Source organism: Arvicanthis niloticus, chromosome 1 (assembly GCF_011762505.2).
Source record: "Arvicanthis niloticus isolate mArvNil1 chromosome 1, mArvNil1.pat.X, whole genome shotgun sequence".
Lineage (NCBI taxonomy): Eukaryota > Metazoa > Chordata > Mammalia > Rodentia > Muridae > Arvicanthis > Arvicanthis niloticus.
Genome location: NC_047658.1, coordinates 38,669,139 through 38,696,538, shown reverse-complemented (window position 1 = coordinate 38,696,538; position 27,400 = coordinate 38,669,139). Strand labels below are relative to the sequence as shown.

At 47.3% G+C, this 27,400-nt stretch overlaps 1 long non-coding RNA gene across 2 annotated transcripts in view; it reads right to left on the bottom strand.

The window, feature by feature from the left end:
* The window catches only part of LOC143442609 (uncharacterized), a 48,518-nt gene extending 21,585 nt beyond the window's left edge, over positions 1–26,933 (bottom strand). For both annotated transcript variants that reach the window (XR_013110913.1, XR_013110912.1), the window contains exons 1-2: positions 26,820–26,933; positions 26,463–26,563 (exon numbers count right to left, since the gene is read on the bottom strand). This is a non-coding gene — a long non-coding RNA (uncharacterized LOC143442609). The remainder of the gene's footprint in view (positions 1–26,462; positions 26,564–26,819) is intronic.
* Between the last annotated feature and the right edge of the window lie 467 nt (positions 26,934–27,400).

The window sequence follows — 27,400 nt, the reverse complement described above, 5'->3', positions numbered from 1 at the left end:
TCTTAATTTTTAAAGATTTATTTATGTATTTTATGTACTCACCATTGCTCCCTTCAGACACACCAGAAGAGAGCATCAGACCCCATTGCTGATGGTTGTCAGCCACCATGTGGTTGCTGGGAATTAAACTCAGGACCTCCGGAAGAGCAGCCAGTGCTCTTAACCACTGATCCATCTCTCCAGCCCAAATATGTGCTTTCTTAAAGACATCTCAGCCAGGATGTGAAAAATAACAAATGAAAGATTATGCTTAGGGCCTGTCTCAGCCCTAAACACAAACAACAGGCTTCAAACTGCGCACACACACACACACACACACACACACACACACACACACACGCAGAACAAAAGACAAACTTGGCATTTGGATTACACATATGTGTCTGCATGTGGAGACCAAGGGTCAGCCTCTGGTGATGTTCCTTTGGAGCCATCCACCTGGTTTTCTGAGACAGTCTCTCACTGAGAGCGGGGGCTCATGAGGTAAGCTAGCTTCAGTGAGCCCTGGGGATCTGCCAGTCTCACAGGCCACTATGCCTGGTTTCTTACATCAGTGCTGGGGATCAAACTGACATCCTCATGCTCCAGAGCTGAGCGCATGGCCAACTGAGCCACCTTCCCAGTCCTCTTATTGCTTACATTTCAAATTTGGTTGACTCTTTCAACCTTGGCGTCCATCTTTGAACAACGTAACCCAGAGAGCCACAGGATCGTATACAGCCATTATGAAGATACCTATGGGTAGCCCTCACTCTTAGGAAGCCATCCGTCATATCTTTGGGATTTCACTGACCTTAAATGTCACCCACCTCCTCTACCCATGCTTAAACCTAAGTTGTGCACTATCTGTTATCTTTACTTAATGAACTCGCTAACTGTGCCACTCTGACTCCTCCTGAAGCTTTTCCCTGCAGAGTAGTCAAGGACCTGGCTTTGGCTGAGTGAGGGTCCCTAGAGGGGGTGCTGTGTGGCTCAAGGTGCTGACAGCAACACTGGGCTGCACCTTCTGGCCACCATTGTCCTCACACTGCATGCTGCGTTCCTTACTGCCTGAACCCAGGTAGATGCCTCCCACCCTTCTGCTCCCATGTTCTCTCTCCACGGAACCTTAGTCTTTCTTCTAACCTACTCCCCCGCCAGCCCCGAGGATGTAAAGTACATCCAGTTTCACTTTATAAATGACAACAGAGAGCTGGAGAGTTTTTCCAAGGACTCCAAGTCCTTAAGCATCTTGTTCCAGGGCTCAACAAGCACTTCAAGGGGTCCCACCCAGACTGACCCTTTTTTTATGGATACCCTTGAGGACTCCACTGCCCATAGTCCTGGCTGTCAGAATCACAAAGGCTGTGTCTCACTCCCAGCACACTGGCCCTCCATAAAGTGCCTGCTCGCAGCTTAGAAAGAACCTGATTGTTCACGCCAACTTAGAAGCCGAATGCTGACAGCAGGCTCCTCCTCTGGGAAGTGTTCCCTGTAGAGAACGAAAAGGTGCAGCGGTGGCAGTGTATGCTTTCAATTCCATCACTGGGGAGACAGAGACAGAGGCAGGTGGATCTCTGAGTTCAAAGCCATCGTGGTATGCAGAGAGTTCCAGGATAGTCAGAGAGAGAGAAAGACAGAGAGAGAGGGAGAGAGACAGAGAGAGAGAGAGAGAGAGAGAGAGAGAGAGAGAGACAGAGACAGAGACAGAGACAGAGACACAGAGACACACAGAGAGAGAGACAGAGACACAGAGACAGAGAGAGACAGATAGAGACAGAGAGAATCCCTAAACGTACCATGTCAGGGCTGTTGGGCCATCTATATGAAAATCACCTCAGAAGACATGTCTTGTCTAGGTCATCCCAGCCTCAAAGTGTATTTGCATAAACAAATTAGATGACATATGCTAGCGACTCATGTTAGGTTGCAGAGGACCAAGAAAATACACTCCCCTTGGTACTACACATGCACGTGTTTTATACACACACACACACACACACACACACACACACACACACACACTGCAGCCTGGGCCTTGTGGATCTGAGAAGACAGACTCCCAAAAGGCTCTGGAAATGGCTTTCTAACTGTCCTAGTATGAGCAGAGAGATACTTCCTTCTCTCCCTTAGGCTGAGACAATGGGGCCTAAGGAGCTGGCAGGTCCACAGGAGTCTTCTGCTTGGGTAAGGCAGAAGCCTGGTGCCAGAGAAGGAGCGAATTTTTCCTAGAGGTTGATTTCATACTTCTGACAAGCTGTCAGACTTGCAGGAGACACTGGAACTGAGGTAATGGCAGGTCAGTGATGGACACACCCACTTTTGACCAAGAAAGTTGTTTTCCATACCTCTTGCATAATCCTATTGTCAGGACCCCAAAATGGATTTGGAGAAACAAATTTTTCTCCATCCTTTTCCCTAATGCACCCACATTAACTGAACCCCTCCTCCCCTTCTGCTTTTCCATATTTCTTGTTTCTTTAATGGCTCTACTGAGGAAAAGTCACAGCAGAGCCTGCCTTCTGAGAGCTCCCAAGACCCAGGCTATGACCCTAATAATTGTGGCCACAGCTTTGTCCTTCTTAATTCAAACAGGTGTCCCTCTCCAGCAAGAGCAGTGCAACTTAACCAACCACAAGAGGCAAGTTTGCTAAAGATTTTTCCCAAGTGTCTCAAACTCACTTAATTCTTCTCCGCAGCTGGCTTAGGGGCAGGCCTGAGAACAATGTATATCTGCTTCAAATCCAAAGTGGTTTCCTATTACAGTTTCTATCTCCAGCTTTGGCTTCAGAGCAGGCTCTACAGTTTCAATCCCAGAGGACTTTAGGCAGGAAGTGAGGGCCTTACAGTTTCATTGAGAGCGTGAGGAGGAGCCAGACCTACTAAATAGGGACAAAACCTGGGAACCAGTGGCTGGGCACTGCTACTTGAGCCTGTTAGCCAACAGGGCTAAGAGGCCACCAGATCTGCCTCTCCACACACCCTCTGACCCCTGGAAAAGACCCTGGGGCTCTGCATAGGAAAAATGACCTCACGGCGTTGCTTGGCAGCAGAAACAGCCAAAAGCAGCAGGGAAGAGGGAAAAGTGGAAGAGCTGTACAATGGATTTCAGAACAGAGGACTTGCTAGGGCTGGCTCACGCCTGTGAGACTCAGCTCTAGTGGCAATCCCAGCTCCACAGGCGCTATACCACTGAGTAGCATCCTGAAAATAAATAGACCTTGACAGAAGTATTCACACAACAGAAATCACGCAACATCCACCGAGGTGCTTCCTCTCCATTTCGTTTTTCCTTCTGCTGCTGGCACTCCTCCTCCTCCTTCTCTTCTTCATCCTCTTCCTCTTTTTCCTCCTCCTCCTCCTCCTAAACTGCTGGTTAAGTATTTGCTAGTGTACCACCAGGTCAAATCCAGTTCACCTCAGAACCCTAGCAGCAAGGGAGGCAGGAAACATAGCTGCTCACTTCCAGACTCTGAAGAAACATGAAATGCTGCTGGCTGCCAAGCCATCATTGTGACACACATTTCTAGGAATGCATCTGACAGTAAAGTCACACATGTGTGGCATGAAGAATGACTAAGTCTGCGCAGTACTGTGGGTAACTGTGTGGAATTATCATTTCTTGGCATGGGTAGCTTTTGAGTCCATGTCAAAGTGGACTCAAGTGTTAACCCTCTAGCCAGGATAAAAGAACAAGCTGGTTCAAAGGGTTTTGAAAATTGGTGATTTTTGCATTGCAGAGATGCTAATCAAGGAAAGGGGCAGCTAATAAGGCCAAGATTCTCAGTTGTATTTAACATGATCCTTAAAATGTCATTTCCCTATTAGCTGAGCCTAGTGGGACTTGAGGCCCCGGGAATTTTAGAGGCAGGTTCTGGAGAAGCCAAGCATACATCAGAAGTAACAAGAAATACATGCAGGACACACTACATCTGTGGTCGATGATTAGACAAAGCTTCATGTCCTGACAGAGCTGGATAGCAGCTCTGCATCCAACCCATGCATCCAACAGAGGCCACAGTAAGGCTCTAAGAAGGAAAGGCTAGCTCATCCTCTCAGTGTCTAACCTCCAGGTCCAAGGTGCTAACTAAGCCCATGAGTCACTTCACCCTATGTGTTGACTATAATCAGATATGGAAGCTAGCTGCTGGCCACTGACCTATGTTCCTCTGCCAAAATGCACTTGAGGCCCTAACCCTATGTGACTGGTTTCGGGGGGTAAATTATCTGGGCACAGCAAGCATAAAGCTATAAAGCACTTGGAAGGCTGGGGCAGGAGGACTGCCTCTATTTCAAAGGCTGGTGAGAGCTACTTACCGAGATGGTCTGAAAAACAAAACAGAGAAGTTAAACCTGAATGAGATCAGGGTAGTCGCCCTGGTCCTGTGGGGCTGCAGTCCTCATTAATGTCTTGGAAGGTGGGGGGAGGGAGGGATGGAGGGAAGGAAGAAGGGAGAGGGAGATTGGGAGAGAGGAGAGGAGAGGAGAGGAGAGGAGAGGAGAGGAGAGGAGAGGAGAGGAGAGGAGAGGAGAGGAGAGGAGAGCCCTCACCAGGAAGTAGCCTGATATCACCTTGACCTCAAGCCTCTAGCTGAGGTATTGGAAGTGGATGCAGGGTAACACTCGAGTTCATTTCTCTCTGGTGAGGACCAGTCTGCAGTGAAAAGGTCCTCCACAGGGTGGGAAGGAATACTTGCAATTCACACATCTGATGAGGGCCCTGTTTGTGTGACCTCTTCTTCCCAACATCTCCTCCTTGCCAGGAAGAGTCTTTCTTCTCCCCTGGGAGCCCCACATTCTGGAGAATAATCTCAGTGACTTTGTCATCGTCTGCTGAAGGAGAGATCTCTCAGATCTTTTACTCATCCTTGGGCCTTGTCACCTAATAACCTCTTTAAGGACACTTGTGATATCCACGGTCTAGTGGGGAATAGGATCTGAAAGGCTCTACCAAGAGACCCAGCTCTTCTGGAAGTAACCCTCTCTTAATGCCCTACCTCTAAGAAAACAGCAATGGTCAGGATACACACACACACACACACACACACACACACACACACACACACCTGGGACCAGGGCCAACATGGAGAGACCATCATATTACAACAATCTCAAACCTGGTCACTGTCAACTAGAAAAATGCTTGGGTCAGGCCAGCCTTGTCCTGAGTGAGTAAATAACCTGCCCTGCCACTGTCCCCAGTGCCATGGAGGGCAGGTCGGGAGGCCAGCTGCACTTCATTCGTCACTTGTGAATGTTCTCCATTTATGTCAGAAAAAGTCCCCTTGCTCACCAACCCTCTCCCCTCAACCTTACCTAAGCCACACTCCTGAGTTAGGCCCCGAGAGATTTGGTGGGACACAAGTGTCCCTGTGGCAGGGCCTGCATACCCTTGTTTGGGCACAAGTATTTTGTCTTGTTTTGAGACAGGTTTTCTCTGTCCTGAAACTCGTTCTGTAGACCAGGTGGGCCTCAAATTCTGAACCTGCATGCTTCTGCCTCCTGAACTCTGAGATTAAAGGCATGTGCCATCAAATCTAGCTGGGCAGTTTTGTAGTGGGTTAGAGGTTCTAGTGCACACAGATATGTACTGGAGAAGCCAAGAAAGTTAATCACCCAGGCTTGTCTCTTCAAAGGAAGGAGACGTTTACCTGTCTTCCACCCAGAATGCTGGGAAAGGATGGAGTTTACGACCTGGTGATCTTTGCTATCTATAGATCCAGGCTTCACCAGAGTCCCTCAGAGTATTATGTTTGCGTATCTGGGACCTTTCCCCCTAAATCCTGAGCACTGCTTCTCAGTCTGTTATGAGGGATGTCACTTATGCTTTAGAACAGCCTAAGTAACCTCTGTGTTATCTTAGGGCCAGGTCAATCCTGACTCCCACAGGCATTGTGTGTACCTCAATCACTCTCCAGAGACGCTGGTCTTCAGCACTGTTTCCGAAACAACAGAACCCATGTGTCTAGAAGGAGCCCTGAGTACTTTGTAAAGAGCATCAGTGTAAACATGTCTTAAGCTTTGTTGTACACTCCAGACTGAATTGTCATCAGAAAGCTGTTTTTTCTGAAATGATGCTGTGTTTAAATATGGCCAACATAAAAAAACCTGGCCTCAGACTCCAGAAATCTGGCCCAGCGCTGGCAAACTAAGTCACAGGGAACCCCACACAGTTTGAGTGTGTTTGCTAGTTGAACTTACATCAACGGCTGCGTCTGCTCTTTAGTTACCACCACTAGAGCTCTGAGAAACATCCATACGCAAACTCTCATGTGGACATACAAGCTTGTCATTTCTCTTGGATGAAATACTAAGAGGTGGGTTAATGGCCGTACGGTAGAGATACGTTCAACTTCACAGGAATAGCCCAAATGGTCACCCAGACTATCCTCAAACTCATGGTAACCGTCAGGCCTCCAGGACCTAGGGTTACAGGCATGTGTCACTATGCCTTGCTCCAAATCATTTTCTAAAACAGTTAGTTACACCTTTTTACATTTCCCTGCAACATACTGGAAGAGGTTCCATCTCTACCACCCCTGCACTTAGCACCTCAACCCTTGAGCATTTGCTCTCCCCGTGGGCGTGGGCGTGGGTGTGGGCGTGGGCGTGGTGGCACCTTCCCATGGACTTGACATGCGTTTCCCTAATGACTCATGACACTGAGCTGCGGTGAACCAGTGGCCATCTGGCTATCTGCTTTATCTGTTTAGATCTTTGCCCCTCCCTCTTTCCCCGACGGGCTTGTATTACCTCCCAGGGGCAGCTTGCAGCTGTAACGTGGTTCTGAACCTGGACAGGTCTTGAAAAGCTCCCTTATTCAGTGTGGGGCACTCAGCTCTCAGCTGTTAGTGTCCTAATAGACTACTCTAATGATGGCTCCAACATGGGGGCACCAGGGTATCCACAGGGAGCCTTTGCCTTGGGCTGCAGCCCTGGCGTCACCTTGCCCTTCTAGAAGACAACTCCATAGGAGCCCTGGACAGAAACACATCTGACCATATAGTTTCCTGAGGGGTAAAATAACAGTGTCTACTGGGGTAAAGTAGTTGTCCTCTTTTTAATTTAAAATTTTATTATGTTTTTTAAAAGTCTGTGAGAATTTCATACATGCATACAATGAAACATGATCCTATCTTCCCACTGTTTTGTCCTCCGATCCCCTGTATTCCCCTTAACACACATCCCCTTCCAATTTTGTGTGTCCTTCCGTTTTTTACAACCCGCTAAGTCCAACTGTTGTTGCTCATATGTACACAGGTGTGGGCTACCCACGAGAACATGGGAAACCTATCTTGGTGGCCACACCCTCAGAGCAGACCGATTCTTCCTCCCCCAGAAGCTCTCAGCTGCCAATAGCTTCTCAATAAGGGAGGGCTCTGGAGAACACTACCCCGTCTATGCCTGAGTTCTGGCTGGCAGGATCTCATGCTGGTAACCACAGCCGCTGTAGGTACCAGGATCTCATGCTGTGGGTACCACATACTGTGGGTGTTATAACCATGCTTTGTCTGGAAGATGGCATCCCAACCACTCTTCCACATGCTCCAGCTCTTGCAGCCTTTCTGTCCCCTCTTCCTTGATGTCCTAGTCAGGGTTGTCACTGCTGCGATGACCATAACCAAAGCAACTCGGGGAGGAAAGGGTTTATTTCGATTATGTTTTCACATCACTGTTTATCATTAGAGGAAGTCAGGACGGGAACTCAAACAGGGCAGGAACCTGGAGGCAGGAGCTGATACAGAGGCCATGGAGGAGTGCTGCTTACTGGCTTGCTCTTTGTGGATTGCTCAACCTGCTTTCTTATAGAACCCAGGACTATCAGCCCAGGGATGGCCCCATCCACAATGGGCTGGGCCCTCCCCTACTGATCACTAATTAAGAAAATGCCCTACAGACTTTCATAAGGCTGGTCTTTCAGAAGCATTTTCTTAGTTGAGTTTCCCTTATCTCAGATGACTTTAGCTGTGTCAAGTTGACTCAAAACTGCCCAGCACACATCTGTGTGTATGAACATAAATATTTAAGTAATTTGACAACGTGACCATTTATCAAAATAACAATATTAGGTTCTACCCTAGGACTTAGGACCTCACCAACCTTGTGCTTTGGACAGCAATTATAGTAGCAGACATGAAAGTGCTTCCTGTACAGCAGACCTGAAATCCAATCAGAAAGCAATTTGTTACCCCATGCCACTATTGGACCAGTGAGTATATCTCATTTGTCTAAATGTGGATAGAATATATGAATCAGCCACCCTCAGTGCAAACAGCAAGCGCTCAGTGTCAGTTATAATACTTGCTACCATCCATCCATTCAGAAGCTGATGAAAAGGCTTTTCAGTCAGGAACCTGACATTAAGTCCCAGAACTTAACCAGGCCAAACCTGCAGTGTCATAAGCTCCAGGCCCATCTTCTCTGGGAAGCTGAACACAGCTCCTACCTGCTACCCAGGTAGTCCCTGAGGGCTCTTGATTATCCCCAGGTTTCAGCTGTGTCTGTCTTCTCAAAACCTCAAGGTGTCATGCATCCTACACACACACACACACACACACACACACACACACACACACACACACCGCTTACTTGAGACTCTGTCCCCGTTGTGAGAACTTCATGCCCTCTAGACAGCCCTTTTAAGAGGGCCCTTCACCATCATCCTACAAATCCCAAGGGCAAACATTTCCCAAGCACTAACAAGGCCAGTGCAGTAGACTAAACTGCTACTCAAAGGCCAGGAGTTACATCTAAGTGTGTGAGGGACAGAAAGGGGTTAATTCAACCAAGGATCTGGGAAGCCCCACAGGGAAAGACCCCCTCACCCAAGGCAGTCCTTCATCAGAAAGAAGAGTGGTGGCCCACTGGCTCCCAGGAAACTATCTCAAGAAAAGAAGGGAACAGGGGGTAGCAGACTGGCTCAGAGCAAGGCTCCTCTCTATGTATGGGCTCACTGATTTACCCATGGAGGATGACTGCTTCCTGTGACTATCCCAGCTCTCCATGGCCCTCTTCTCCATGGGCTTAGCCACCATACATTGTCCTGGCCCTTCAATGGGTCTGCTTCTCTCTTGCTTTCTGCCTTGCTGCCAGCAGGGTGGATAGACACTCGTCCAAAGCTGCCCTCCAATGGTGATGAATGGATTCTCCTCCCCACTCTCTTCCTTTGCCTGTCTCACAATGGGCCCAGTGATTCATCCACACTACTTGACTTTTTGTGCTTGGTCATGGATATGCTTACCTTCTAATGTCCCGCTTGCCCCAGGACACTCTGAGTCACCTTCTAGCACAAAAGGTTTCAGGTGCACCTTGAACTGTCACTGCTCTAAACCCAGAACAAGCCAGTGTCCTAAATGGTTCTGGCCCTCTGGGTGAGGCTGAGACTTAGAACCCAGGATGTGGGGTGCTCACTGCCATCTTGTGAAGCCCCTTCATCCAACACAAGAAAGATGTGACATCAGAGAGGAGCTAGGAGTCTTTTATGCTCCACAGGCACTTGGGGCGGAGTGGAGCTAACCTCCAACTCCTGACCCCTTGCTCAGGCTCCCTGCCCCAAGGAGCAGCTCCTAGGCTGGCCTCTGTTAGCTGACAGTACTCTAAGTGTGGCCACACCAGTGTTCTTTCCATGCACTTAAACTGGCCCTGCAGCCAAAGCCATAAGCCCAAATGGTAAGTAACCTCACCAGCCCTGCTGGGAGAGGCCAAACCAAAATTACAGCTGAGCCTCTTCTTTGCCCACCCATTCCCAAACATGAGGTTTCAATGCAGCCTCCTTGAGGATTCAGCTTCATGTGCCCAGGTCCCTAGCAATAGCAGGTGCTGATGTCATGGCCATAAGCCTGAGGTCCTTGGGTCTTGAAATACAGAGAGGGGCCACCCTGAATAAGGAAAGAGCCTGGAGATCTATACAGATTTAGAGGACATTATAAATACACACTACAACTTGACAGCTTTTGCCTACTGCCCACCCACTATAGGAAAAAATACATCATGCCTTGCAGCCCACAGACCCACAGAGGCTCCTAAGGTTGGCTGCGGCGCCCTTAGCTTTGATGGGGACAGAGGGCCTGTATGCTGAGAAGCATTGTACATAGAAAGGGTCAGTGAGGAGACATGTGTTCCCTTTCTCTTAGGATCCTGAGGTCCCTGAGGTCTGACCAGGTACAGATGGAGACATTGTTCTACAACAGAAGCAAGATGTGTAGAGTGAGAACATAAAACCAGCCAAAGAGGGAAGTGATCAGTGTGTGTGTGTGTGTGTGTGTATGTGTGCACGTGCATACACACACACACACACACACATGCACATGCATACATGCATGTATGTGTTTCTGTGTCTATGGGGATCTGGGTGCATATTCGTGCATGTCTGTGTGTATGTCTGTATGTCTTTTTATATGTCTCTGTGTGTCTCTATGTGTCTATGTGTCTATGGATACATCTCTGTGTGTATCTGTGTATTTGTCTCTGTGTGTGTGTGTGTGTGTTTGCATGTCTCTGTCTCTGACTGTCTCTATCTCTCTCTGGGCACATGTGTATGACTGTCTGTCTTACCTGAGTTATAACATCTGCTTTAAGCCTTCACACGGGGATGACTGGCTCATGCCAACACTGGACTCTGTGTGCTCTACCTGTCCCCACGGGACTCAAACACCACTTTGGCCAAGAGGCATCTACCACATTAAGAGAATGCCAGCATTTCAGAAATAAAAAGATGTCATCTCACTGGAATCTATTTCTGCTTGTGGTAGCATAATACAGTACTCTCCTGCCCCTTACCCAAAGTTTTACTTTCTGAAGTTTCTGTTACATGTGGTTAACCTCAGTCTGAAAATAGAAATGGAAACTTCCAGAAATAATTCACAAGTTTTAAATTGCATGCCATCCCCAACATGAAGAGATGTTCTACTGCCTAAGAATAATGCTGTGAATCATTGCTTTGTGTAGGCCAGGGTATCCATACCATATATGGCACCCACCAGTTAGCCACTTAGTAGCCGTGTTATCAGATGAACTGCTGTAGTATGCCGCGGTTTATGTTTAAGGGTCCTTCGCTTAACAGTGGCTCCAAACGACAAGAACAGCAATGCTGGCAATTTAGGATTTATTATTATAGCTGTGTGCTGGTTATCAGTCTTCCATATTTCCTAATTCATGTAGTATCATTATCATAGGGTCTATATGCAAAGAAAAGTGTATATGATGTAGATAAAGTATTCAACTTTAGATGTAGTTCTGGAGATATATATATATATATATATATATATATATATATATATATCCCTAAAACATGCCCTTCATAGGTAAGAAGAGCCTACTGTATTCTGGCCTGTTAACTCAGTGCTTTGTTTTCTGTCCAGGGCATTTTTTTTTTCTCTCCTTTACTTCATGCTACCCCATCATTTAAGCCACTCAGGTAGGCAGTTAGTTTAGACTTGCTGTCCTCAGGCTGAGGGCAACACAACCAAGAACAGAGTATGCACTTGTACATAGACTTTCCAGAGGCTACCAAGACTCTGAAAACTACATCAAGAGTGGAGGGTTAACTGCAAGAGCCTGGCTCCTCAGAGATAAAAATTCTTGGCTTTATGTGTGGGTTTCAGTTGTGAGCAGCTCAGAAGATATTTAGACCATAAACAGTAGGATAGGTAAAAGAGTGTTTGGAAGCTAGTACCTCACTCAGGGAGAGAGTTTATCTGCAGTGGGAGGAGGGGCTAGCTGGGAAATGAGAGAAGTAGATGGCTTAGAACCTAGCCCTGGCTTCTCAGTTCCAGCCCAGGCTGTATGCTTAAAGAGAATGCAAGAAGCCCTGGAAGTATGCTTCCACTGCAATTGCTCACAGGGCTTGGGAGATAGTTCCACTTAAACATGAAACTGAGGCTGCTTCAAGCTGTCCTTCCATCATCCCAGGGGCTTCCTCTTGGTCCTCATGTATTGACATGTGCTCTAGCCATGCCCTCTGTGCTCTGAGAAGCAAGGTTCAGAAAGGGGAAAAGGGGCAAAGAAGAACATGCCTTAAGGATGTTTTCCATTAGCTGGCTCAATGCTCTGCTTTCATCCTGTTTCGCTGAATGAGGTCCCATGGAAACATGTAAACTGCAGGGAAGCTGAGGCCTGTGGTCTTTATTTTAGGAGACCAGGTGCCCAGTTGAAAATCACAAGTCTTGAGATACACTGAACAGATATATGGCAGGTAACCAGCAGTCTCACTAAAATACATCAAGGCACAGATGACTTAAGCCTGCCCCTCAAGGTATCTGCCCAGTGTAGGGCATGGGAGGCCCCACATCATTGTGCCCACACATGCAACTGCTGTGTAATGCTCTTATCCAACTCTAGCAGGAGTTCTCCAGATTGGAAATCTATGACTTCACTGTCTTGGGACTCCTCTTCGGATGGAGCTATTTTACAAATAAGAGCTAGGCAGGCCCATCAAGGTTATGAAGTCCAATAATGGCAGCCATTCCTCATCTGCTACTTTCGAAATGTAAGGTTAAATTGATCCAAACAATACTAGCCATAGTTTCAAGCATTCAATAGCCACATGGGGCAAATGGCTACAGAACAGACATAGAACATTCCATTGCAGAAAGTCCTATTAATTGCTTCATTAATGTGTAGATAGTTGAGTGATAGGTGAATGTATAAATACATGGATAGGTAACTGGAAACACTGACACATGGATAAGATGGGTGGATGGATAGATAGACAGGTGAGTGAACAGATAAATGGATAAATGGGTAGCTAAGTGAGTGGATAACATAAGGTATCAGAAATCAAAGGCTCCAGCTGAGGGATCAATGGCAGAGGACTTTACCTATTACTTGTAGACTTATATTTTTTCAAAACTTAGTTTAATAAATGCTTTAACCTCCCTTCTAGCCCACAACCCACCAGTGGGAGTGGAAAGGAAAGGTTAATAGGGCAAAGGCAGAACTGTTTAGAAATAGTTCTTTGGGGAAAATCTAATCTGTGTTGTCAGGATATCAGCAGCAGTAGCTCAATCCACTCACAAACATCATTTACAAATTAGCAATGGGCAGTTAGATTCAGAAGAAACCACAAGGCTTTGCCAAGCAGCAAGAAGTCACTGGAACACTACCAGAAGTTCTTTGGTGCATTTCTTTCTAGGAAGTCATGACAAACAATGATCAGCAAAGAGTGGCAAGGAAAACCAATACTACACAGCATTGTCAGTAAAGACTAGTGTCAGCCAAGCCCTATGATGACCAACAAAAAGTGGCAAGGTGAACCAATACCACACAGCATCATCCACTCTCTGTTGGGTTATATTTATATCCTTTCCAAACATGTGTCCTCTCAAGCATCTGCTCTAGCAGAACATCATATGCCCTTTTTCCAGGCAGCTCTCAGAAAACCACCACATGTCTGTTCTCAGCAAAATATCCTCCCACACATCTGCTTTAGTGAAAATATCCTTTTATAAGACAGTTTCCAGGAAAACATCACATGACAAACAACTGAGTCTCCAAAGAAACCAGACATTTCCATTTCAATTACTATCACTGCTTTTATCAACACAGCTCCATACTCTGGTAATGGATGTGTTAGATACTCTGCTTAATCCTGAAGCCTAGCCACAGATCCAAGGTATGCATCTCAGTGTAGGAAGAGGGACCAACATGAATATTCATTGAATTTAGGGCAAGAAAGCCTGAGCTGTTGGCCTCTGTGATAGCTAACTGGAAAAATTAAGGCAAATTCTCTCTCTGCTTTCAATTTTCTCTTCCTTCTGCTCTCTATCCATCCACCTGATCACCCATTAACTCATTCACTATTCAATTATCTACATATCTATCCACATACCCACCCACCCACCTGCCTATCCACCCATCCACCCATCTATCTATTTACCAATGCCTCCATTTAGCTACCCTCTTACCTATCCATCCACCCATCACTCATTTATTCATGTGTCCATGCACCCACCTCCCTATTTATCAGTTTATTCACCCATCCATTCATTCCTTTATTCACTCACCCTTCTATCCACCCACCCATACACTCAGCTGCCCATCTCTGCAGTTATTCATACAATTACCAGCCTATCTATTCAGCAGCTTGAATGAGAATGGCCCCCATAGGCTCACATATTTGAATGCTTGGTTCCAAGTTGGTGGAATGTTTAAAAAGGATTAGAAGGTCTGGCCTTGTTAGAGGAGATTTGCCACCAGGGACAGGTTTTGAGGTTTCAAAAGCCTATGACATATTTAGTCTCTCTCTCTCTCTCTCTCTCTCTCTCTCTCTCTCTCTCTCTCTCTCACTCTGTCTCTCTCTCCCCTGCCTCTCATTGCCAATCTATCTCTATCTCTATACCTCTATCTCTATCTCTGCTTGTGGATCATGATGCAAGTACTCAGTTACTGCTTCAGCACCACGCCTGCCTGTCTGCCTGCTGCCATGCTCCCTGCCATGATAATCATGGATTCACATTCTAGAACTGTAAGCTAGTCTCCAATTAAGTACTTTCTTTAATAAGTTTCCTTGATCATGGTCCCTGTACCTGTACACGAAAGTAGAAAAAGTAACTAAGACAGAAGCTAGTCCCAGGAGTTGGGTATTGCTGTGGCAAGCCTAACCATGCTGCAATCAGGGATGCTGGGACTTTGGTGAGAGTTAAAGCAACATTGGAAGATGCTGCTGCTGGGAGTAGTGTGGACTGTGGGCTCAGCTCAAGAGGTCTCAGAGGGGAATAATATTATCATCTGAGATATAGACCATTCTTATGATCTTTTGGCAAAGAATATGGCTGCTTTTTGTCCTTGAACTTAGGATTTGCCTGAGGCTAAACTGAAGAGTTTTGGATTAATGGCATTGGCAGAGGAGATTTCAAGATGATCTAGTGTTTGTTGACTGTGCCACATGGTTATTAGTGATCACTCCATGCAGAGCTATAATCTTAAAAAGGAGATGGGACAAAAGGAAATACAAAATGCAGAATTTGAGGAGAAAAAGAGCACTAGACAATGTAGTGTTGAAGCCGAGTCTGTGCTCAAGAACACGCAAAGTTTAAAGAAAGACATAATGCTAAACAGAATAAAGGAAATGGTGGTCTCAGGGTCAAACTCCACCCAGCTAATACTGCAACTTGTGAAAGAAAAAGTCTTTGGCTTTTCTTTCTAAAGAAAAACCAAAAGAGCCGTGGAATGTCTGCTGAGGAAGTAGAAACAGCCCGGGTTGGGAGGGGCATTTTGTAGTCAACAAAGCTGGAAGGAATAAGAGATCTGTAGAGCCATCTGAGCTCTTTGACATCAGACAAAGAGTTCAGGATTTGGAGTTTCCCCTGCTGGTTTCAGTCTCACTTGGTCCAGTATTTCCTCACTGTGCTCTCTTTCCTCCCCTTTAGAATAGTAGTATATATTCTGTGCCATTATATGCTGAAGTATGTAATTCGCTTTTTTATTTTACAGGGAGTTACAGTTAAGAGATTGCCTTGAGTCTCAGAAGAGACTGTGTTGAGACTGTGAAAGACAACGAGGACTTGGGTTAAATGAATTTGTATTATAATATGGCTATAAGCCTTATAGAATGTGGTGATTTGAATGGGAATGTTTCCCTAGGTTCATATATTTGATGTTTGGTACCTAGTTTGTGGACTGTTTAAGAAGGTTTAGGAGGTGTGGCCTTCTTGGCGGAGGTATGGAATTGTTAGAGTCGATGTGGTCCTTTTGTGTTTCCTGGAGTGGTCTTTGAGGTTTCAAAAGTCCATGCCAGGCCCAGTGTCCCTCTCTGTCTCCTGTTTGTGGATAAGATACAAGTTCTCAAATACTGCTCTAGAGCCATGTCTGCCTCACTCCTGCTGTGCTCCCCACCACATGGTCATGGACTCACCCTCTGAACTGTAAGCCCACAATCAAATGCCTTCTTTTATAATGCACCTGCCTTAATTAGGGTTTCATTGCTATGAAGAGACACCATGACCACAGCAACTCTTATAAAAGAAAACATTTAAAGAAATGGCTTACAGTTTCAGAGGTTTAGTCCTTTATCCTCATGGTGGAGAGCATGGTATCATGCAGGCAGATATGGTTCTGGAAAAGAAGCTGAGAGTTCTACATCAAGATAGGTAGGCAGCATGGAGAGATGGAGAGAGAGAGAGAGAGAGAGAGAGAGAGAGAGAGAGAGAGAGAGAGATTGAGATTGGACCTGGGTTGAGCATATGAAACCCCAAAGTCTATCACCAGTGACACAACAAGGCCACGCCTCCTAATCCCTGTCAAGAAGTGCCACTCCCTAATGACCAAGCATTTAAATATATGAGTCTATGGGGGCCATTTCTATTCAGTCCACCACAACACCTATCTACCAGTTTCCATTTACCCAACCACCAATTTCTATGTGTATAGTTACTTCCTCTTAATTGAAATATTTCCTCCTAGAGGAAGGAGGGAAGCTCATAAGACTCAGGAAAAAAATTGACATTTACAAGGCTCAAGATATAAATGAAATTTATAAGGTTTGGGAAGTTCCCAAACCTTACAAGAATCACAAGGCACCTCCCTAAGATTTCACAAGCAGTGACAATTGCTGGTGAGAGGAGACTGATGGGTGGAGCTTCCTGAAATGTGTGCAAAGGGATCTAGAGATGTAGCTTTCATGAGCTTCCTGTCACCTGGGCTGAGGTGGCTTTTCAGCGACACAGCTGTGTTTAGTCTCACATATTTCTGTAATAAATTTACTGGTTCACTAAGTAGGAATTGGTGAGGTCATTTCTTTGGTTAGTCACTGATGCCCTATCTGGGGTGAACAGATATTTGTTTATGTCTCCTCAGGAAAAATAGCAGAACAACTGGTGTCTGTCTTAGTTGGGGATTCTATCACTGTGATAAAATACTATGACCTAAAGAAATTTGAACAAGAAAAGGTTTCTTTTTAACCTTACAGCTTGTAGTCTGACATCCAGAGAAGTCAGAGCATGAACTCAAGGCAGCGACCTGGAGGCATAAACTGAAGTAGAGGCCATGGGAGAATGTTGCTTACAGGCTTGCTCCAGGCTCACTCAGCTTGCTCTTTTATATATGCCAGGACCACTTGCCCGAGCGTGGCACTACCCCCAGTAGGTTCCCACATCAATCTCTAATTAAGAAAATGCACTACACATTTGCCTAATGGCAAATGTTAAGAAGGCATTTTCTCAACTGAGAGTCCCTCTTCCCAAATAACTCTAGCTTGTGTCAAGTCAACATACGAGTAAGCAGGACAGCTCTCAAACATGGGCCAACGTAGCCAAAGATGAGTTAGGGAGGAGTTGTTACACGCTCACTACAAATGGGGATGAGTCACACAAGTGTGGCTGATCTATGTGAGAGTGGAGTGTCTGCTGGGACTGAGGGCTATGCTCCATTTACTGATCCATTTATCTATGTATTCAACCATCATCCATCTATCTGTGATCCCATGACCCTATCCACCTTCCACCTTTCTACCCATCCTTCTATCCATTTGCCCACCCATCCATTCACTGTCTACCCATTTATCTGCCCATCTAAACATCCTAATACCCACCTACTATCCACCCATCTACCTATTTACTCAATCACTTGGTCTCTGACTTTTCTGCTTTCCAGACACTACAGGTACAAAACCAAGTGAGCCATAGCCACTCACTTCAATAGGAAAGCAATTGGCAAAGCAACACTTGGTAGTGCGGCATGAGTATCCTGACAGATGTGGCTTGAATACCCTGAAGACACAGTAACCTCTTCCTCTAAGACTATTTTCCTGGGTGTGCTGAGGCTGGGGCCGGGGGGGGAGGGTCTCCAGAGGAACATAACAAATAGACTATCCTACATGGCAATAATTTCTGAAAATATCCCCTTCAATATACAGGGTAGCTTTTTAACAGACCTAAACAATTCCTCAGCAAAGACCAACCCTCACAACTGTCAGTCCAAATGCTGGGTTTGTTCTCCAACTTCCAGAAGGAAGCTGTGGTGGCCAAGAGACACCCCCACTCAAGACTCACTCTGATCAAACCATTCTAGCAATGTGTAGCCCAGGCCAGTGACTCACTCTGGGGCTCCAGGTCTCATGTTGTCAAGTCTCCACCCTATAACAAGAACCAAGCCAGGAATCCCTAAGACATGAGCTCACCTGCACAGGAGCCTGAAGAAGTCACTCCAGCTCCATCTTCTCTTGAGAGGAGATAGAAGGAGCTGTGTCTTGCTCAAAGGCTCAGCTGTAGGTACCTCATATATAAAATGTATACATACTGGCTTACAGAGTTGACAAGGATGTAAATGACTGGGTGGCAGGGTTGGCATACAGGTGGTGCCTAATAAATACTACATGTAGAGTTTGGAATGTGAGTAGGGCTCCTTTCCACTCTGAATGTGTAAACTAGGATGTGAGGTGCACAGGATCATTTCTATAGCTTGACAAGCCTGAACAAAGCCATCTTGAACTCAGGCTCCAGCTTGTACTGAGGGAAAGGACTGTGAGAGAAACATACAATAATAAATCAAGCCACCTTTGACCTGGCAGGAAGATCAGCTTCCCCGACACTTCACCTGTCCTTCAGAGAGTCTTCATGACACACATCAACACACCAGATAGCCTGGAGGCCTAAAATCTCCAGGGAACTGCCTTTCACAATCATACGATTGGCCGGCTATAGAGATTGATTCCTGCTGGCAATAGGCTGGGCTCAAGCACACCCGAGGGTGAGCTGGTTGGCTGCATTTCACAGCTGGTTATTTAAAGTTTAAAACCAGATCAATTTGCTGTAAACACAGCTTGAGAGCTGAGTGGGCCATGGGGTTTGCACACTCACTTCTGCCCTCTGAAAACACACCCCACAGGCAACATCTGCTCAAGAATTCAGGTAGAATAAGTCAATGGAGTTTTCAGAGCACCAGGTGCAGGGCTCCATTTGGGAGAGACTGTGAAGTCATTCAAACAGTTCTGCCTGGAGTGTTTGCTCTTCCTGTCACTAGGCATCAAACTTACAGGCATAGCCTGATACCGAGGTTGGGGAGCAGATAAGGAAATGGACAAACTGTGTATAGACTGAGTAAATATCCAAGTGCCGTGAGAACAGGTTTCTGTGATAGTGTGACACTGAAACTGAGAAGGTGACTTAGTTGCTAAAATGCTTGTCATGCAACAATGAGGACCTGAGTTCAAACTCCACCACCCTCCTACAAATAGAGAAAAAGAAAATCCATGAAACTCAGAGGAGGCATGGTGTATTTAAATGGCCTGAGGCAGCAGAGAAGCTAACTTGCTAGTGGATCACAGTGAGGAAGCTGGGAGAGGATGGCTGGTAAGCAAAAGTAGGTTTTCTCTTCAGTTAAACGAGCGGGAGACTTGGAGCAAAGGAGCCACATGCTCTGAGTTGTTTGCCTAAGCGATAGCAGTTTTCTATGGCTCTTAGGGGAATGAAGGTGGAAACAGAGACCTGGCAGGAGGCCTTGGGGACTACCCAGACGAACACAGACAGCTCTGTGGCTGGGAGTGGTGGTAATAGAAACGGGAGGACGTGGCAGAGCTGAATTGTGCTAGACGGTAGATACCAATGCTGCTCGCTGCTGGCCTGCCCACAGGATGGGAAGGAAAGAACTCAGCCAATCATAAACTGCTGGCTTGAAAATAGTGGCCCATGCTGTGGGTGGGTCTGCGGTGCACGGGTTGTGGGTGGCCGTGCTAAGGAGAGAGATTTAGAGGTCTGAGGAGAAAGCTCTGTCCATAGAGTGCTTGCCACACAAGCATGAAGACCTCAGTCCAACCCCCAACACCCCTGAACACAGCAGGACACAGTAGTGCACATCTGTAACATCTGTGTTGCTGAGGGCTGGGGCTTGCTGGCCAGCCAGTCTAACACAATCAGGGAGCTCTGGGTCCAGTGAGACCCTGGCTCAGAAAAAAAAAAAAAATGTGGAGCATGACTGGGGGAAGACACCAACACGGATCTCCAGCCCCCACACAAAGGCACACACATATGTATATGTGCACAAAAAATAAATAACTAAAAATAAAAAGGAGAAAGAGAGATTTCTGCAATTAGAGACTGTGGGAATGACCAAATGCCGATATCGGGTGGCATAAGTACATCAGGAATTCAGAGGAGGTAGCTGCCTGGAGCTAGCCACAAGGACGTACATTTATCCAACCGCCTTAGTTACTTTACTTCTGCTGTGATAAACACCATGACCAAAAGCAACCTGGATACAAAGGGGATTATTTCAGTTTATAGTTGTCCATCATGGAGGAAAGGACAAGAACTCAAGGCAGGAACCTGGTGGCAGGAAGTGGGGTAGGAGCCGTGAAGAGTGTTCTTTACTGGCTTGTTCAGCCTGCTTTCTTACAGGACCCAGGGGCAGCATTGATCCCAGAGAGTTGGAATAATTAATCAAAAAAGTCCTTGACGGACTTGCCTATATGCTAATCTTATGGAGACCTTTTCTCTTCTCAAATGACTCTAGCTTGTGTCAGGTTGATGACACAAAGCTAACTAACACACTATGGAATGGCCCAGGTACACAGATGCTTCCAGTTTAAGAGTGGAAAGAGGAAGAGCAAGCTTAGAAGACAGAGGAGACGTCACCCTGGGAGGAGGAAGAGGGTGGGGGAAATTAGAGCAGTCTTGTAGAAGGCCTGGGAAAAGCATCAAAAAGGCCAACAGGGCACATACCTCCAGGAGCCCAGGACCACAAAGACCTGCCAGGGACTTGGCCATCAGAGGGTACTACTGGTATCTGGCTAGATGTGTGGACAGAAGATGGACAGAATTAGAGAGGAGTAAAGAAGTGGGGAAGCGCCGGGCAGTGGTGGCGCATGCCTTTAATCCTAGCACTTGGGAGGCAGACTTGGGCGGATTTCTGAATTCGAGGCCAACATGGTCTACAGAGTGAGTTCCAGGATGGCCAGGGCTACACAGAGAAACCCTGTCTCAAAAAAACAAGAAAGAAAGAAAGAAAGAAAGAAAGAAAGAAAGAAAGAAAGAAAGAAAAGAGAGAAGAGGAAGAGAAGAAGAAGGAGGAGGAGGAGGAAGAGGAGGAGGAGGAGGAAGAGAAGGAGGAGAAGGAGGAGAAGAAGAAGGAGAAGAAGAGGAGAAGGAGAAGAAGGAGAAGGAAGAGGAGGAGAGGGAGGAGGAGGAAGCAGCAGCGGGGAAGCAGGAGCAGCATGTGGGACAGCAGCCAGGCTTTATGAATGCCCATATGTTTGAGATAGACACAATGACACATCTCTCTCCACCGGGATTCAGTTAATAGTAAAGCATGGTTCAGAACTGTGAGAAGACGCCATGCCAACTCTAGACTTTTACTACCCGCAACATTTTTAATGTTTACTTTTTCTTTCAATAAGCTAAGATGTTGAGGACCAGGACACTTTTTCTCCCCTAATTGAGGTAAAACTATCAGTCAGGCAGTCAGTCAGATTGCCCGTGTGCCAGTCCAACTGCTTGAACACGCCTTGGATGTCTAAAGCTTGACTCCAGCCACAGTTCCTTCCTGTAATACTAGTTGACACCATCCACTGCTGATACCCAGCATTGTCAGAAGCCGAGACTACAACAGCTAAGTGCTGGGTGTGGATGGTTCAAGTGCAGAGCAATATTTCTAATCCTTTTCCCTAAGCCCCAAGACCCTGGCTTCCAAACCCTGGAACAATAGGCACCTAGCACTTGGGGCCTCTAGTTCAGCCCCTAAGCCTCAGGCACTACAGGGTGTGGCACTAACAGCCATAGCAGAGTGTCGATTCATCCATCTGTGATTTTTACCCAAGAAGGGCAGAGGGTCCCAGCCAGATGTTTGGTGATTGTTAGACCATTCTAGCCTTTTTGGGAGCATCTCTCACCTTGTAAAGTCCAGTATCCCTGGGACAGAACTGATAAAACCTCCTTCCCAGCATCCTTTGCAGATAGGCACAAGCATGTGACCTGGCTCCACCAGTCCCATTCATCCTCACTAGATGCCAGTATGAGATAAGGCTTCAGTGAACACAAGTGTCCAAACTTAAGTTAGCCTCTGAGCTCTCAGGGAGCTGGTGCTGGTAGCAGGGCCTTGGAAAGCAAACACAATCTCCTGGTGGCACATGACAGTGTCAGGTGTCTCCTCTGTGTGATTCTGTAGAGTTTGATGCTGGACCTTGAGACTTCTTTTGGAGTCTGCTACTCTTATCTTTCCCCAAATTCCATTTAGTAAGCACTCGCTTTGTTTAGTCATCTTGACACACACAGTATCCATTGTCTTAACCAAGAACCATTCCTGGTTGGGATAGACCTTAGGGCCAGAGGAATGGAAGACCTTGTGTGTGAGCCTTAGGCTGGAAAAGGCTACCTGTGGTCACTCTTAAAAGGTATGTGGGGGGGGGGTGGAGAGGCAAAACCAAACACATCTTTTATTAATGCATTTCCAAACTAGGTCAGCTGATATTTAAAGTGACCATCACACTCCCAAAGGATCCCAAACTCACACCAACAGGAAGCTGTGTGACCCCCTCTCCCCCAGAGGGCCTACACCACATAGTTAATCACAGAAAATAAGGCACCGCACAAGTGGAACTAGGGGTGTAGCTCAGTGCGCGAGAGCCCTTGCCTAAGGAGTTATAGAGCCACACTGAGTTCTATCTGCAATACAGAGAGAAAGAGAAAGTGGGAAGGGGGGTGGGGGGGATGACCAAAGAAGAACTACTAGAAGGCAGGAACCAATTCCACATGGCCAGTAAAGGCTGCATGGATCCTCCAGGAGCTGGGCAGTCCCTGGGAGCTGCTCTGGAGCTGTTCCTTGCTGGCCAGCCTTCAGCCACAGGCACTGCGCATACTGCCCTCCTGTCCTCTCTTCCTGCCTTTGCGGAGGCTACTATTTCACTTTTTACCTCTGACCTAGGATGTTGGAGCACACAGCTGACCTCTGTGGGTGGGGCCTGCCACATAGCCTGCCTGGGGCGGCAGAAGCAGCCTGACTGCTTGCCTTCTCTGCACATTAGAGACCAGGCTGGGCGAGTGCTGACTCACAAGGGGGTGGACTGTGTGGCAGACTGCCCACAGCCATCCAGGGCCTCTTCCTTTCATTCTGAAGGAAGCCCCGTGGGGAAGGAAGTAAAATGTGCCTGTCTACAATTCTCATTTCTCAATTAGAAACCCCATGGCCCTCTCCCAACCAATGAAATACAGGTGAAAGGCTCTGAGGAGAGACTCCGGTCTAAATACAGGCTCAGTGCTTTGCTGGAAAAAAGACTGCCTTTGTTCCCGTCTCCCTCTCATTCCTCTTCTTCCTTCCTTCCCGGAAAGGAGATGTGGTGATGGTGAGGGAGGGGCTGTCTTTTGACTGTGTGATGTGAAGGGGTGACGGCTGCCAGCCTGAGGGAGCCAGCAAGCTGAGGAGGGTTAAGAAAGAGAGGAACATTGTGAAGTGGTGGGACAGAGAAGGAGGACCTGGCTGGAAAAGTCAGGTGTGCCTGACAATCAAGGTGGGAGGTGCTGAGAGAGAGGCACATGGCCCCATGGGAACAGAGAGGACACGGAGATGGAGAACCCCTTTACTGTTATTTTTAAATTTATTTGGGAGAGGCCGGTGGATGTGTGCATACATACTTCAGTGTGTGTGTGTGGAAGTTAGAGGACAGCTCTCAGGACTAGTCTCTCTCCTTCCACCTGGTGGGCCTAAGGACCAAACTGAGCCCATCAGGCTTGACCCACTGAACCATCTTGCTGGCCCGGAATTCCTCTACTCATTTTTTGAGCTCGAATGGAGTAGTCTCTACCACGTAGCTCAGACATACACAGTGCACTGTCAGGCCCACTCGAGAAGCCCCAAAGCCTGATCTCTGACACCCCAGCTCCACCCCTCCCTGGGCCTAGTCTCTCTGTTCTGAAGGTTCAGGCACAGGCTTTTCTCATCTTGGGTCCCCACACACTCTCCCACCCCAGAGGAAGTGAAACTACCCCTGGTCAAGTCCAAGGCAGGAGGTAGTGGACTTCCTCTGGGTGGATTCCAGAAGCAGCCTCCACAGGGTTGGCTGCCTCTGTCTGAAGCCATGTATGGGCCTGAGGGCACACATTGTAGGGCAGCTTGCTCTCTTCCCTGAGCCCTGTCTGTCCAGGGTGCACACTGATTGAATGGTGGGTGGGGTGCCTGCCCTGCCCGTCTATAGGTTGTAATCTAACTCCACTGCCAGTCTCTTGTCCAGGATGAACCCAGATCTCCTCTCCCCACTGGCTCCTGGTGGGTCCAGCTGGGCTGCACTGAGATATCCACCTAGGACACCCCTTGGGCTATGTCATAGTCATGCTACAGCCATTCCTACCTACACCCTATAGTCTAAAGCGGGAGCCTTGGGTTGGTGGAGATGAGGGGCCTCTGGACAGTGGAACCTTTAGTTCTATTCCTCCCTCGCAGAAAGGCAAGCTCTGAGACAGCGAAGTCCCCGCCCTGCCCAGCCCTCTGACTTCCCCAGCCCCAAGTTGTACAACAGGCACTTGAACTGCCAGAAACAGTCCCCAGATAACCTTATCAGCCACCCAGCCACAGAGCCTTCCTGCCTCGCCAGCCACCCACAAAAATAGAGCTGCTGATTAGAACCTTCCAGAAACACTGACACTGGAGCCTTCCAAAAGCTGAAGAGACATCCTGGCGCGTTCTGAAGCCCTGCTCGATCTTAAAGCAGCACACAATATTTATTCTGGGGTCTTCGAATCAACTCTCTGGATCTGTGGAAAGAAATTTACCAACTACCTTTAAAAAAAAAAAAAAAAAACCATCGCTAAAAGTATCCCTCTTCTTTAAGTTCTTTAACTACCACTTCTGATAATATAGTTTGAAGAAATAATAGGATGGAAGGAAAAAGTACTAGTTAAGGTTGTCCACCCATGGATTCATCAGACTACCTAAGCTTAACCTGGAAATGACATCATGCCCAAAAATGGGAGGAGGAAGGAGGGAGGGAGGGACAAAAGGAGAGGGAAGGAATGGAGGGGGAATGAAGAGGGGGAGGGAGGGAGATGAATCAAAAAAGAAAAGAAAAGAAAGAAGTTAGGATAGGAAGGAGGATGGATACATGGCTACCCACCCTACTGTGTTCCAGATAGTTCTTAAAATGTAAGTGACAGGCTTGTGCCGAGATGGGTCCTTGGGTAAAGAGCATTCACTGTGCAAGCAAGGAAACTGAGCCCAGAGCCCAGCAGCCACAGAAAAAGCTGAACATAGCTTTGTGAACACCTACAGCCCCAACACCATGGAGGGAGTGGACACAGAAGGACTGAGTTTTCTGGCTGTCAGCCTAGGTCCTGGTTTAGTAAGAAACCCTGTCTCAAGGGAACAAGGGGAGGTGAGAGAGGACACTTGTGGCCTCCTCTTCTGGCCTTCACACATGTACACATACACGAACATAAGTATACTCTCTCACACACACTCACCCAGTTTTTAAATATTTATTTTAATTATTATATCCATGAGAATTTGCATATATGCATCTATGCATGTATGTATGTGCACCATATGTGTTCACAGTGCTCAGAGGCCAAAAGATGTTATATCCCCCTGAAAAAGGAGTTACAGGTAGTTGTGAGCCACCATATAGGTGCTGGGAACCCAAGTGTTTTTAACTGCTGAGCCATCTCTCCAGCCCCAACAACTCTGTGTGTGTGTGTGTGTGTGTGTGTGTGTGTGTGTGTGTGTCTGTCTGTCTGTGTCTGTGTGTATGTCTGTCTGTGTCTGTGTGTATGTCTGTCTGCGTCTGTGTGTATGTCTGTCTGTGTCTGTGTGTCTGTGTGTATTTCTGTGTCTGTGGGGTCTGTGTATGTATGTGTCTGTGTTCCTCTGTGTGTATGTGCATGTGTGTGTATGGGTGTATCTGTGTCTGTGCATGTGTGTGTTCACAGCTGCCAGAGGAGGCCATCAAATTCAATCATGTGTCTCGTTCTTCTGAGTCAGTGTCTATTACTAATGTATAGAGTGACTGGTGTCCAGCAAGCCTCACCCATCCCCCCTGTGCCTGCCCCACAAAGCAGTCAGATCTGGATTTTTATTCAGATCCTGGTGCTGACATAGCATCCACTCCTGCTCACTGAGCCGTCTCTGTACTCCAATACCAGATTTTAAAAAGTGAAATCATGCCATTGACCAAGAACAAGCAAAGCAAGTCTTCCCTCCTGTTCCCCAGTTCTTTGGCAAAGCCCCCAGTTTAGCCCGTGAAGACTATAGAACCGTGGGCACTCTGCCAGGCATGGTGGTTTGGGCATGCAAATGCCTGTGCTTGGGAGGCAGAGGCAAGAACACCTCAAGTCCGAGGCCAGGCGGAGCATGGAAACATCCAGGTGCTTTACACGCCTCCTCCTCACTTGCAAACTGGGCCGCTGTGCCTACACTCTGACCTGCACACAAGGACCAGCCTTGTGGACCCTGAGGAAGACTTCCACCCCTCTTCCCTGCCTCTTTTTAGTTCATAGTAGAGCCATTCCTTCAAGCATGGTTCCCTTCAAAGACACAGCACAACCCCACCCCCAACCCGTCTGACTCACCCACACCAGTGGCTCCCACGGGACCCTTTGGCCCTCTATGACACCTGGAGGCGGCTTCCTCTTCCTGAGGCGGGGGTGAAACCCCTCTAGGGAGAACACAGCTGCAAAAGAAAAGAGCCACACCAGACTACCAAGATACCAGGTCAACTGTCCCTGGTTACTCACCTTTCCCGCTTCCCCTCTGGAAGCCCCTGGGGATCAAGTATTCCTTCACCTGCCTGCTTAGCCTCAGCCTCAACTGCCTGAGGGTGTGGGTGGAAGAGGATGCTGAGGCTGCTCTGGGGACCTGGGCAGGAAAGGAGCTCCTGGCTGTCCCTCTGACCAACTAGCAAAGGATGCCTGTTCTCTTAAACTCACCTACCACCCAAGTTGCAGATCCAGGTCCAAAGCAGGAGCTATGAGAACGAGGACATGTGGAAACAGTCTCCCTAACTCTGCCTACTGTGTCCCTAGAGGGTGCCACCATTCTCCAATCAGACACGAGAGAGAAGTAGGAACTGATGGGGTTCAAAGCGGAAGGGCAGGAAGATGACCACATGGGGGACAGATAGAGAACTAAGGAGAAAGACTGCATTAGTCACAGTGTTCTCTGTTGCCAGTGGCAGAAACTGATTCAAACCAGTGCTTGAAATGAGGAGGTGCAGGGAGGAGAGGAGAAAGAGCAGCACTCTTAGCTTTCTTCCCAGGGCTGTCTGGTTTCAGGTATGGCTGGATCCAGGGACACAAGTGACGGCACCATTCTCTCTTTACACTCCTTATCTTGACTTGCCTTTTACCTGGGTGTTAACCTTCCATTTCTTTCTGCCAGATGGACTTTGCTGTCATGGCAGAAGACTAGCAGTAGCCCATGCTTACATCAGGCTAGTTTGTCAAGCCAAGCAGAGGCATCTCTCTGACCCACTCCTGATGGGCTTACACACTCAATGACATGCCTATTC